General features: G+C 30.0%; 1 protein-coding gene across 1 annotated transcript in view; it reads right to left on the bottom strand.

Annotated features, from left to right (window-relative positions):
• The window catches only part of LOC114327624 (head-specific guanylate cyclase), a 42735-nt gene extending 32382 nt beyond the window's left edge, over positions 1–10353 (bottom strand). The window contains exon 1 of the mRNA XM_050660062.1: positions 10159–10353. The gene's annotated coding sequence lies outside the window, so the exon portion shown is untranslated. The remainder of the gene's footprint in view (positions 1–10158) is intronic.
• Between the last annotated feature and the right edge of the window lie 1741 nt (positions 10354–12094).

The raw sequence follows: 12094 nt of genomic DNA, 5'->3' as shown, positions 1-12094 counted from the left end.
GTATTTACAGAATAACATGGGAATTTATATTTACAGAATAACATGTGTATTGAGAATGTTAACATGGAATTGAAGAGATTTTAAATATCTTCCATTATAAAGAATAGAATATCGAGTATGTCATTTAAAATAAGAACACTCTGTGTGATTAAATGATAAAAATGTGAATTTTATTAATGAAACTATCTTGACTAAGATATTTAAGTATATTGCCGGTGTTCGTGATGTGTTGTACATAACCACGACATAGGTACTTAATTCTAATTTTTAAAGCTTACAAATTAGGAAATCTTTAAATATTTAAAAAATGAAGCTAGATAGGTATAGGAAACCCTAATAAGAATTGAAAGCTAAGTAAATTTTCTACTCGATAGACTAGTAAGATACAGGGTGTTCTATTTAAAATAAGTAAGTTATTACAGCTTGAATTTGTTAATAGAACAATCTAATATTTTGACCACCCTGTAAAAAGATAGGTATAGGAAACCCTAATACAAATTGAAAGCTAAGTAAATTTTCTACGCGATAGACTAGTAAGATACAGGGTGTTCCATTTAAAATAAGTAAGTTATTACAGCTTGAATTTGTTAATAGAACAATCTCATATTTTGACCACCCTGTAAGAAATTTTGTTGCAGTGAGCATCTTTTTAAGTATGCTAAATAGTCTATTATTAAGATCCAAGAAAGAATTTGTTACTGCTTCTTAGATTCGTAGATATTTATTTTTTTCTAAAACCTTACATTTTTATAAAAATCGAAATAAATCAAAACCCCCTGTATTTAGGTATAGGGAACCCTTATGAAAGTATAGCTTATTTTTTAACGTCAATTCAATAATGTCATCAGATATAGGGCATTCCATAAGAAAAAATATAACTTTGATATACCACTCTTTTTTGGAACACCCTGTATAATTCACATTATTTTTAGGTTGTAGTATTAAAGACCCTGTATATTTCTGTGAAGAAAATTTTTTAAAATATCAAGTGGTTTTCCGTACAGAGACCGAGGCGAATAAGATGAACCACCCTGTATAATGAAAGAAATCAGAACTACCACCAAAACTTTCCCACTAGGGAGCTCGTAGAGTACAAATTGACTGAATTAGTATGGGGTCGTCTATTTTGTGATTGTTTTTGTTTTTGTCATATTCATCTTTTGAGTGACATATTGGGAGCTTTCTATGAATTCCTCAATCATAGTTTGTTATTCTTCGAATGTGTTCGCTATGATCACGATGACTTCAGCAAATCTGAGATGATTTAACTTCTTACCATTAACGCTGATGCAACAATTTGACCTATTTGTAATTTTGAGACGTCTTTTATACTTCGTTCGCTTCCAAGATAAGTATTCCAAATAGGCGCCAGAGGGGTCACTGTGTCCTTTTCAATTCTGATGGACAAACTCAACGGTTTCTTATGGATTTTTGGCTGCTGATTACGAATTTCGAGGGTGGATTTTGATCCGAGTGGTCAAAAAATTGTTATAAACAATTTAACTGTTTATAAATTGTTTATAAGGCTCTGGCTCATAAACTAAAAGGGATAAAAAATAATATTTCAAATAAAATTTGTTCGTTAATAAAAAACGATGAAAAAAACGTTTACTAAACTTAAATCCAATAATCAGAATTCAAGATATTGTAAAATTAGTGCACAATGCAAATTGAAAATTGCAAAATAAGTATTTTTCGAAGCTTTATCGATCGTAACTCGGCTTTTACGCATGCAAATGAGCCTTAGATGGTCTCGTTTTAAAGCCTTATTAATAGACTTTCAAAAAAAGTTTGTTAAGTTACTTTATCTTTATTTGTTTTAAAATTATACTCGTTTGAATTTATAATTTTCTTAAAAAAATTGTACATTAATTTGTTTATAAGGGTTTCAAGTAAATTTGAGCTATAAACATGTATACTTTAATTAAAAATAATGATAGAAGAACTCAAAAGGCAATTTGAGCTTAAGAAAATGTTCGTAAGTTTATTTTTGGTTAAGATATCGATATTTTAATGGCGCGCTATGAGGCGCAACATCGGCTCACAGTCAAAGCCAATATGTGATATTCATATAAAAATGGATCTAGTTATTTTGCAGCCTTATCATTGCATGTAAAACTAGCATTTATGTTGTGGCGGCATACACACAATTAACGTGCCTTGATGATGCTGCAAAAGAACTAGATCTACTTTATATGGATACTATCCACTATCCACTGGATATCTATATGATTATAGAATATAGATTATATCTATATCATATAGATAATTAGACTCTGATGCCCCAGAAATTTTTAGTTTTACTGCGTACAAAAACAGACTTAGTACCACCATGTAACTGTAAAAATTGCTCTAAGAACTTATGCAGATGTAAAAAAGCTGAAATTCCCTGTATATCTCGATTCAGATACATGAAACAAAAAGTTTGTAAAAATAGTATTAATAAATAATATCAAATTACTTTTTAGTTCTATTTCTGAAATATTAGTTTTTAATGTTTTTTTCTCATTTAGTACAAAAAATTTAAGACAAAGTAAATAGAATGCAAGGTGATACGAGGTTACAGTATGATGATTTAATTATAAGAATTATAGGATAAAATTTTATTAGAATCTTCAAAAATGAAAAATGAAGATAACGTATATATACATAGAAATTATAGTTTGCATCGAGAAGTTAGCGCGTGAACCTTTACGCGGTGAGCCGATCTTGCGCCTCAGAGCGCACTATTAAAATATCGATATCTTGGCCAAAAATAAACTTACAAACATTTTCGTAAGCTCAAAATGTTCCTTTTAAGTTCTTGAATCATTATTGTTCATTGAAGTATACATGTTTATAGTTTAAATTTGCTCGAAACCCTTATAAACAAATTAATGTACAATTTTTTAAGAAAATTATTACTTCCAATGGGTATAACTTCAAAACAAATGAAGATCATGTAATTTAACAAACTCTGTTTAGAAGCCTATTAATGAAGTTTTAAAATGAGACCTTCTAAGGTTCATTTGCATGTGTACAAGCCGAGTTACGATCGATAAAACTTCAAAAAATAGTTATTTTGTAACGTGCAATTTGCATTGTGCACTAATTTTACAATATCTTGAATTCTAATTATTGGATTTAAGTTTAGTAAATGTTTTTTTCTTCGTTTTTATTAAGGAACAAATTTTATTTGAAACATTCTTTTTTATCTCTTTTAGTTCATGAGCCAGAGCCTTATAAACAATTAAATTGTTTATAACAATTTTTTTACCACTCGGATCGAAATACCCTCGAAATAAATTCGTAATCAGCAGCCAAAAATCCATAAGAAACCGTTGAGTTTGTCCATCAGAATTGAAGAGGACACGGTGACCTCCATTTGGCGCCTAGACTAAAGCTAAGACGCCAGCTTCAGACGCCTGATCGGTGGGTTTGTCGTGTCGTCGCAACTTGTCATTGGTTAGAAATTACATAGTTAAAATTAGAATTAGAATGACAAGCTGCGACGACATGCCAAACCCATTGATCAGGCGTCTGACACTGACGTCTTAGCTTACCTTGGAATCGAACGAAGTATAGATCTAGAATAAACAGCTTTTGCGATGTTATGTCGGCTTGTCGAACTCATCTGTTAATGGAGATGGATTTGTATTTTCGTCTAGTTGTGCTATCATAGTTGTGTTTTCATAATATATTTTAATATTAGTTGCCTGTATCCCAAATATATTCTACAATTATGAATAACTTGTTCTATGTCTAACATCTCGAAACTTTCAAATGCCTTTTCGTAGTCTACGAAGGCAAAAATGCTCGTAGTTTGTATTAAACACGTATACAACAGTAGATACATTAAAATATATCAAGATTGATACAATTTTTAAAAGAGATTTAAGTTCCGAATACTTTTTAAAGAAATTATAAGTAAAACCCTGTACGATACAGATTAAAAAACTTGTTTCTAAACCTCTTCTTAAAATGATCTTGACTTTTAAAAAGAAAAATGTAAATTACAAAGGCCGTAAAGGCAACCTTCTCGTTTGTGACTGAAAAATCAAAAGGACGGTGAAAAGTCTCGGGTAAGAGATTTAATGACAAAAGTTTAGTTACAACGAGGAAACTGCTAAGCATAACGTTAACATAAAAGTAGGGCAATAATATTTTGTGTCAGTTTAAGAAAATACAAATTCTCTGAATTGTTGTATGTAGAATATTTGTGGATGCAGGAATTGTTTATGTTACTGTTGGTAGGTATAATATCTATTCATATGTACAAGGTGATGAAGTTTTTGTTTGGTACTAAAAATCTTCTTCTTGAAATAAACACAATAAAAATAAGAAAGGTACATTATCTGAAAAAGAAGAGTGTCATGGTTAAAACATTTAAGGTACTGGTTTAAAGTTCAATAAAACTCTTCAGAGCCAGAGCAGCGGTAGATAGAGTAAAGATAGTGATACTGATATCCAACCTCCGATTGGGAGACAGCATGTAAAGAAGGAGAAGATAAACTAAAAAGGGGTAGTTCCCTGGGTTGGCTGTATACCATTAGTCCAAGTAATGAAGCTTAAAATAGGACAAAACCTCGCAATTTTTACAGAAGGGATCGATTTGCTTGAAAATTTGAGAATAAGTAGTGGATAGTCCAAGCATCAAAATCTATATGATGCCAAAAGGCGCTTTTACCATGGGGGTGGTTGCCACCCCATGTCGGGGGTGAAAATTTTTTATTATATTTTGACCGAAAAAGTTGGTAAAAACATTCATTCTAAGCAAAAAATGTTCTATACATTTTTTTGATAAAATTAATAGTTTTCTATTTATTTGCTATCGAAAGTGTTAACTTTATATTAAAAAAATTAATGTTTTTAATCAGTTTTCTGCAAATAACTCAAAAAGTTTTTGTTCTACCAAAACAACTTTGCTTAAAAAAATGTACCTTTTGAAAAAATCAACAAAACCGTGTTTTCAAATTTTCTTTAAGACCAATAGTAATCGAGCTATACTTTAATATATGTTAGGTCTTCTTCGGCAAATGCTAAATATTGTAGTTTCGAAGTCAAAAGACGGGAAAGCTATGCATTTTTCGAGGATCACTTGTTTAAACTAATTTGAAGTATTTAAAAATATCTATCTTCAGAAATAAAAAAGAAGTCTTTAGCTCAAAAATTAGGTGGCTTATAATGAAAAGAATGTCAGACCCTATATTTTTCAGCGAAAAAGTGATCGAAAGCAAACCCCTAATCACCACCCTGATTAAAATTAGTCATTGACCTTATTTCTTCTTCTTTACTTATGTATTATTAATAGGTTCTAGAAGTTTAACTGGTTTAGAATGATTAGTTTTTAAAAAAAATGGAGTCAAAAGCAAATATCGAATTTTTGAAGTTTGGTAAAAAATTCCTTTTTCTTCAAAATAGAAAGATTATCATCAGAGATACAAAAAAATATTTAAATATAAAATTGTAGCTTATTTAATTCACAAGAACATAGTTTGCAAACATTTTCTCTACGGTAAAAATTGAGTGAGCTATTGACAATTAAATCTTGTAATAACATGCAAAAATCACCTTTACCAACCCTTTCAAAGTCACTGCTTCTTGCGACTGAGGATTTTAAAAAGATTTGGTATTAACAGTCTTATAGATCTTGTAAAAACGTAACAAATTATTATTTTTCAAACTTTCTAAGATAAAAATTAAAAAGGTTACGGTTAAAAAATCAATATATTTTTTTCAAAAAAAAAAAAAAGAAATCCAATTGGAAGCATAATAATGTAAGTTAGCTTTGCTTTTAGTCATTGGCCTTAATATTTCTTCTTTATTTATGTATTGTTAATAGATTTTAAAAGTTTGACTGGCTTAGAATAACTAGTTTTTAAAAAACTAGAGTTAAAAGCGAGTAACGACTTTTTGTAGTTTGGTAAAAAATGCCATTTTCTTCAAAATAGAAAGATTAGCATCAGATATACGAAAAAATGTTTTAATATGAAATTGTAGGTTATTTAATTCCCAAGAACTTGGTTTGAAAAAATTTTTTCTACGGCAAAAATTGAGTGAATGGTAAATGAGTATACAGTGAGCACGTAAAGGTTGGAATAAATTCATTTTCTCGAGAATGGACGATTTTGGAAAAAAAAACCCGAAACAGGTCAATTTTTATTTTTAAATTACGAGTTTTTGGCATATATATCATACTAGTGACGTCATCCATCTGGGCGTGATGACGTCATCGATGATTTTTAAATGAGAATAGTGGTCGTGTGATAGCTCATTTGAAAGGTAATTCAATTCTTTATTCAGTAATATAAACATTAAGATAATTATTTATACAGGGTGTCCAAAAAAAATTTTTTGTATTAAATTTATGGACATAAAAAGAAGAATATATGTAATTTATTTAATTCAAAATACATTTTACTGCTCTCAGAAAACAGAAAAAAATGAATATTTGAAAAATAATCATTGATATTGGCTTAAATTAAATGTTCAAATTGTCACGAGGCTGGTGGGTGGCTGCTTTAATATTGAATTTAAGCAAAAAACAACATTTATTTGCGAAAAACATTTTTTTCTGTTTTCTGATAGCAGTAAAATGTATTTTGAATTAAATAAATTAAACACATTCTTCTTTTTATGTCAATAAATTTAATTCAAAAAAAATTTTTTTAGGCACTCTGTATAAATAATTATGTTAATGTTTATATTACTGAATAAAGAATTGAATTACCTTTCAAATGAGCTATCATACGACCCCTATTCTCATTTAAAAAAATCATCGATGACGTCATCACGCCCAGACGGGTGACGTCACTAGAATGATATATATGCCAAAAAGTCGAAATTTAAAAATAAAAATTGACCTGTTTCGGGATTTTTTTCCAAAATCGTCCGTTCTTGAGAAAATGAATTTATTCCAACCTTTACGTGCTCACTGTATATCGAAAAACATTGATTTTTTTCTATATAAAACTAACACTTTCGATAGCGAATAAATCGAAAAGTATTAATTTTATCAAAAAAATGTATAAAACATTTTTTGCTTAGAATGAATGTTTTTATTAACTTTTGTAGTCAAAATATAATAAAAAATTTCCACCCTTAAGATGGGGTGGCAACCGGCCCCATGGTAAAAGCGCATTTCGGCATCATATAGATTTTGATCCTTGAACTATCCAATACTTATTCTCAAATTTTCAAGCAAATCGATCTATTCTGTAAAAATTTCGAGGTGAAATGCTTCGGTTCCTGGACTACATATAGTTAAACAAACTCTAACATGAAGTAAAAACCACTTCTATGTAGTTGGTATATTTATTAAAATTTAAAAAAATCCCAATGAATTGAATAAAATATGTCCGATTCAGAACGTTTTCTGACCTATCAGTCCATCATCAGTGAATCTAAAATAGAACAAGAATGTGTGTGTACTTTGTACGCACGTAAGAAGTTATACTTCTACTACATATTATGTGATTTTTAAGACTATACCAAAAATTTAAAAAAATAAAAGAATAAAACGCACACAAACACATTGAAAAATGCCACAAAGAAAAAATGATTTCTGGACGATAATAATTGTTGGCAAAAATTTTAAATACGCATTTGCTGAAAAAAAAATTATATAACAAATATACTTACAATCATAATATGCATAAAAAAATAAATAAAATAAAACTTGCATCGGGAATTAAACCCTTGAATTTCGTGCCGCTTTGACTCGTAATCGAAGCGTAGACTCACTCGTCCAATCGCACATTATTTATCATGTGGAAAAATACGGTAACTGAACGATTTACTGTTTGACAGTTGTTTTGAAAATTAAATTATGTAGTTTAAATTTTGTGGAAGAAAATATAAAAATATAACAAAACAGTAAGAAAACAATATATTAGATGAAGATTGGTAGAACTTTTGTTGGTAATCAAATTAAGTATGTAAATCAAAGCATTACATACCTACTAGATAAATAAATCTACGCCAAAAAATCATAATTTAAAAATAAAAATCGAACCTAATTTGGGATTTCTCTCTAAAATCCGCATTCTTGAGAAAATAAATGTATGTATTTCAACATAATCCAAATGTATAATTACAATATGATTATAATAAAAACTAGGTACTTACCAAATTAGAATGAGTTTTCCTTGTCCAAAATAGTCCAAAAGTCCAAAAATATAGGTATATGAAAACTATTTAAAAAGGCAGTATAACTATTAACTAACTTTTGTTTGTTGTTTCTTTTCACACAAATTTTAAAACGCAACAACCATAAATAATCTAACTACAGCTGTGCCACAGCCACCATATTGAATAATTTTTGACATGTCATTTGAACATCCAATCAGAACAAAGTTATAATGCGCATGCGCCCGGTCGCTAGGTTTTCCCATATAAAAATTTACCCTCTATCGCCGGTAAAGAAGTATAACTTCAATAAGTAAAACCACTATTAAAATTGAAAAGATGGTTGAAATTTTAAAAGTTAAAAAATAGTGGTTATGATTACTTACTCAAATACTTGCTAAATAGCCTATATAGCCTAAATATAATAAAGGAGAAGATACTCTTACAAATTTCAGGTCACTATAGTATACCTAGTCTCCAATTTTGCGTAATGGACAAAAACTCTATTATTAATAAATTATTTATCATAAATAAACTAATTCGATAGTTCAAGCTTTATATTTGTAGATAAAACATGTTCACATACTCACTAGGATCTTTTGTTGAGATCAACTACAGATCTTTTGGAGGCATCAAAAATTTATTATTCGCTTTCTTAAGATCAATAAATATAACAGTATATACGTTTGGTTTATTTATTCTATATTTATTATTAAACAAATTTAAATAAGAATAATGATAACATGTTAATTTAAAATAATATTTTTTAAATTTTGTATGTTGTAGGCAATTTGTATGTTGTACAGTGTGGGCCACATTTGCAAATTGCAAATTGCCCAAGATATAGAGGCATGGAAGAAGGATGGCATATATCCAAGGATGGACGTTTAGAGCTGATTAGATAGATAGATATACAGTGTGGGCCAAAGAAAACAGTTCACCTCGATATTTGGCACTATTTATTGGATTTCAAGAAAATGACGAAACATGTCGATTTTTGATCTAAGGGGAACATATTTTTACGGTACATACATCTGTCATTTGTCAACCCCCTCCCTTCCACATCCCCACCCCTTATTTTTAAATAGGGAATAGGGGTCGTGTGCTAGCTCATTTGAAAGATTATTCAATTCTCTATTTAGTAATATAAACATTAACATAATTATTTATACACGGGGTCCTAGAAAAAAATATTTTAATTAAATTAATTGACACAAAAGTTGTGTGTAATTTATTTAATTCAAAATACCTTCTAGTGCTGTCACAAAACAGAAAAAAATATTTTTTGGTAAATATAAATTGCTTTTCGCTTAATTTCAATGTTCAAACTACCACCCATCTACCTCTTGATAGGTTGAATATTGAATTTAAGCAACAATGTGTATTTATCAAATAAACATTTTTTTTCTGTTTTTGTCAGCAGTAGAATGTATTCTGAGTTAAATAAATTAAATACATTCTTCTTTTTTTGTCAATTAATTTTATTCAAAATAATTTTTCTTAGACTCCCTGTGTAAATGATTATGGCTATGTTAATATTACTGAATAGAAAATTGAATAAACTTTCAAATGAGCTAGCACACGACCCCTATTCCCTATAAAAAAATAAGGGGTGGGGGAAATGGAAGGGAGGGGGTTGACAAATGACAGATTATGTACCGTAAAAATTTGTCCCTCTTAGATCAAAAATTGACTTGTTTTTTTATTTCCTTAAAATTTTATAAATACTGCCAAATATCGAGGTGGACTGTTTTCTTTATCCCACACTGTACTATATAGTTGTATTACGTTATTTGAAGATTTTATAAATGTTTTTTATACACTTGAATAATATTATACACATTGTTGTGGTTTTGACATATTTGCGTTATTTTACACAAATTTACACATCGTGAAAAATTGACTGTAACGAATTTTATCCAAATCTTATAGGTAAGAGGAAATTAAAAAGACAAACTACTTTCTTTACACATACAGATGAAAGATTTTTATGTGTCTAAGTACCAAATACAATGTTTAGATTTCGTTCTATTGTTAAAAATGAATAAATACCTTGACAATAGAAGATATAACCTCTAAGCATGGGACGAATATTTTTGAATAACTTGTCGACGCAGTCGGAAAGCCATTTTTAGATAGAATTGTACTTCCACCGAAAATTTTGCGTTTTATTATAAAATTCGTATAATCACTACATTTAATCGATCTATTGCACAACAGCCCCTTTGACTGCCATACAACAACTGATAGGCGTCGTATGATCCGCGACGAGGATAGTCTTTTACTTGGACAGGGACGCTGGCGCAGATGCTGCTGGCGTCCTTGTTTTAGAGAAAGCTGGGAAATGGGAAATGAAAAACGTGCCCTTTCTTGGATTAACGACTTTTTAGAATCCCGTGAAGCATATATTGTACTCTACTCACTCTAATCATACTCCAAAAGAGCGTTTTTATATTTCATGTCGTCGATAATGAACTGAAAATTTTTTCGTGGGAGAAAGAATAAAAAAAATATTTGTAATATAGGTCAATATTTTTTATATACTTGGACTTAATGTCGTACGTTATCAAAAAAAGAATTTAATGCAAAAGAGAAATTATATAAACTATCAATATATAACTAGGTGTACTACAAAATCTACCACAGAAAATACCTCATTCCAATCGCCATGTTTTTGTCATATCTTTCTTCAGTGAGGTCTCTTTTTCTATTACTGTTTCTATTGGTTCGTTCCAGTGTAATATAAATCTCTTTTCCTCCTTCTATTTGGTTTTCATTTCCAAGGTCCTGGGGTATTCTTGTCTCGTTCATCCTTCTCATAGACACACTTTCGTTTTTCTATTTTTTAATTTAATGTCTTCTTCACATTCAATATCTGTTCTTCACATTTAATATAGTAGGGAGGGTGAGTCAAGTTCCATAGCACTTAAGTCATAATTGACCCATTGTGCAGTCTCCCAGGAGGCTGATGTCCTTAGCTCATTGTCCAACCTGCCATTTCCAGGAAGCTGGAAAAATCACCAGTGGACATCTTCCTTCCAACACATACTCTCGTATTGACGATACCTCCGTTCACACTTCCTACATAGAGGTGTGGCTACTAGTCCCAGTGTGTGCATACTAAACATAAAACATATAAAAACAACGGCTAAGCTTGACAAAAAACAACTGTGAAGGATATAAAACACACATCTTTGGGAACATAAGAATTTTTCTTTTCAAAGTTCCACATTGAACACAACTTACAATATAAGAGACTAAAGGTTGTTTGATCGATCAACTATCCTTATGGGAGCTGGTGACTGCATGTACATCTTTAGCTGTGGAACAGTTTCAATGGCTGTTATGTAAGTACATACTAATTACTAATAACTTTATATTATGTCTTTTGATCGCATACTATCTTGTCAGAACTCCATCATCCCTTAACTAGTTGAGGAATGATGGTAGTATATATATTAAAATTATATACCAAGCAATTTTCATCAGATTGGTCGCTCCCAATGACAATAAGTCTCATCTTTACATACTATGGAAGGTTGAGTTCAATACTACACAGTTGCTTGGCTTCATGGTGTGTGATTAAAACCAAGACAAAGTTGTTTTTATGTTTTGTATATATATATGTGTACATGTCTCTCGTTTTGTGTTTTTTAGCTTGTAGTTTGTATTGAGAAGACTTTTTTGTACTGGGCCTGATGATGAGTCATATATTGTAAGACTCGAAACCGGTTGCCCCACGATTATGTAACAACTAATAAATATACAAACTAAAGATTGCGAGTATTGACTCAATTACCATATCCAATTGAACAAATTTCTATTAGACTGCAATAATTTAGAATCTTTGGGTGTATTAAAACCTTGGTCCTTATTTTTCTGGAAAAGAGGGTCACCAAAATAAACAACCACCGAAAATTTTGCATTTGATTGTAAATTTTTACAACATTCAATCGATCGATTGCATAAAAGTCTCTTGAATTACTAT

The sequence above is a fragment of the Diabrotica virgifera genome, chromosome 9, assembly GCF_917563875.1.
Source record: "Diabrotica virgifera virgifera chromosome 9, PGI_DIABVI_V3a".
Taxonomy (NCBI): domain Eukaryota; kingdom Metazoa; phylum Arthropoda; class Insecta; order Coleoptera; family Chrysomelidae; genus Diabrotica; species Diabrotica virgifera.
This window is presented reverse-complemented; position numbering and strand designations above follow the sequence as displayed.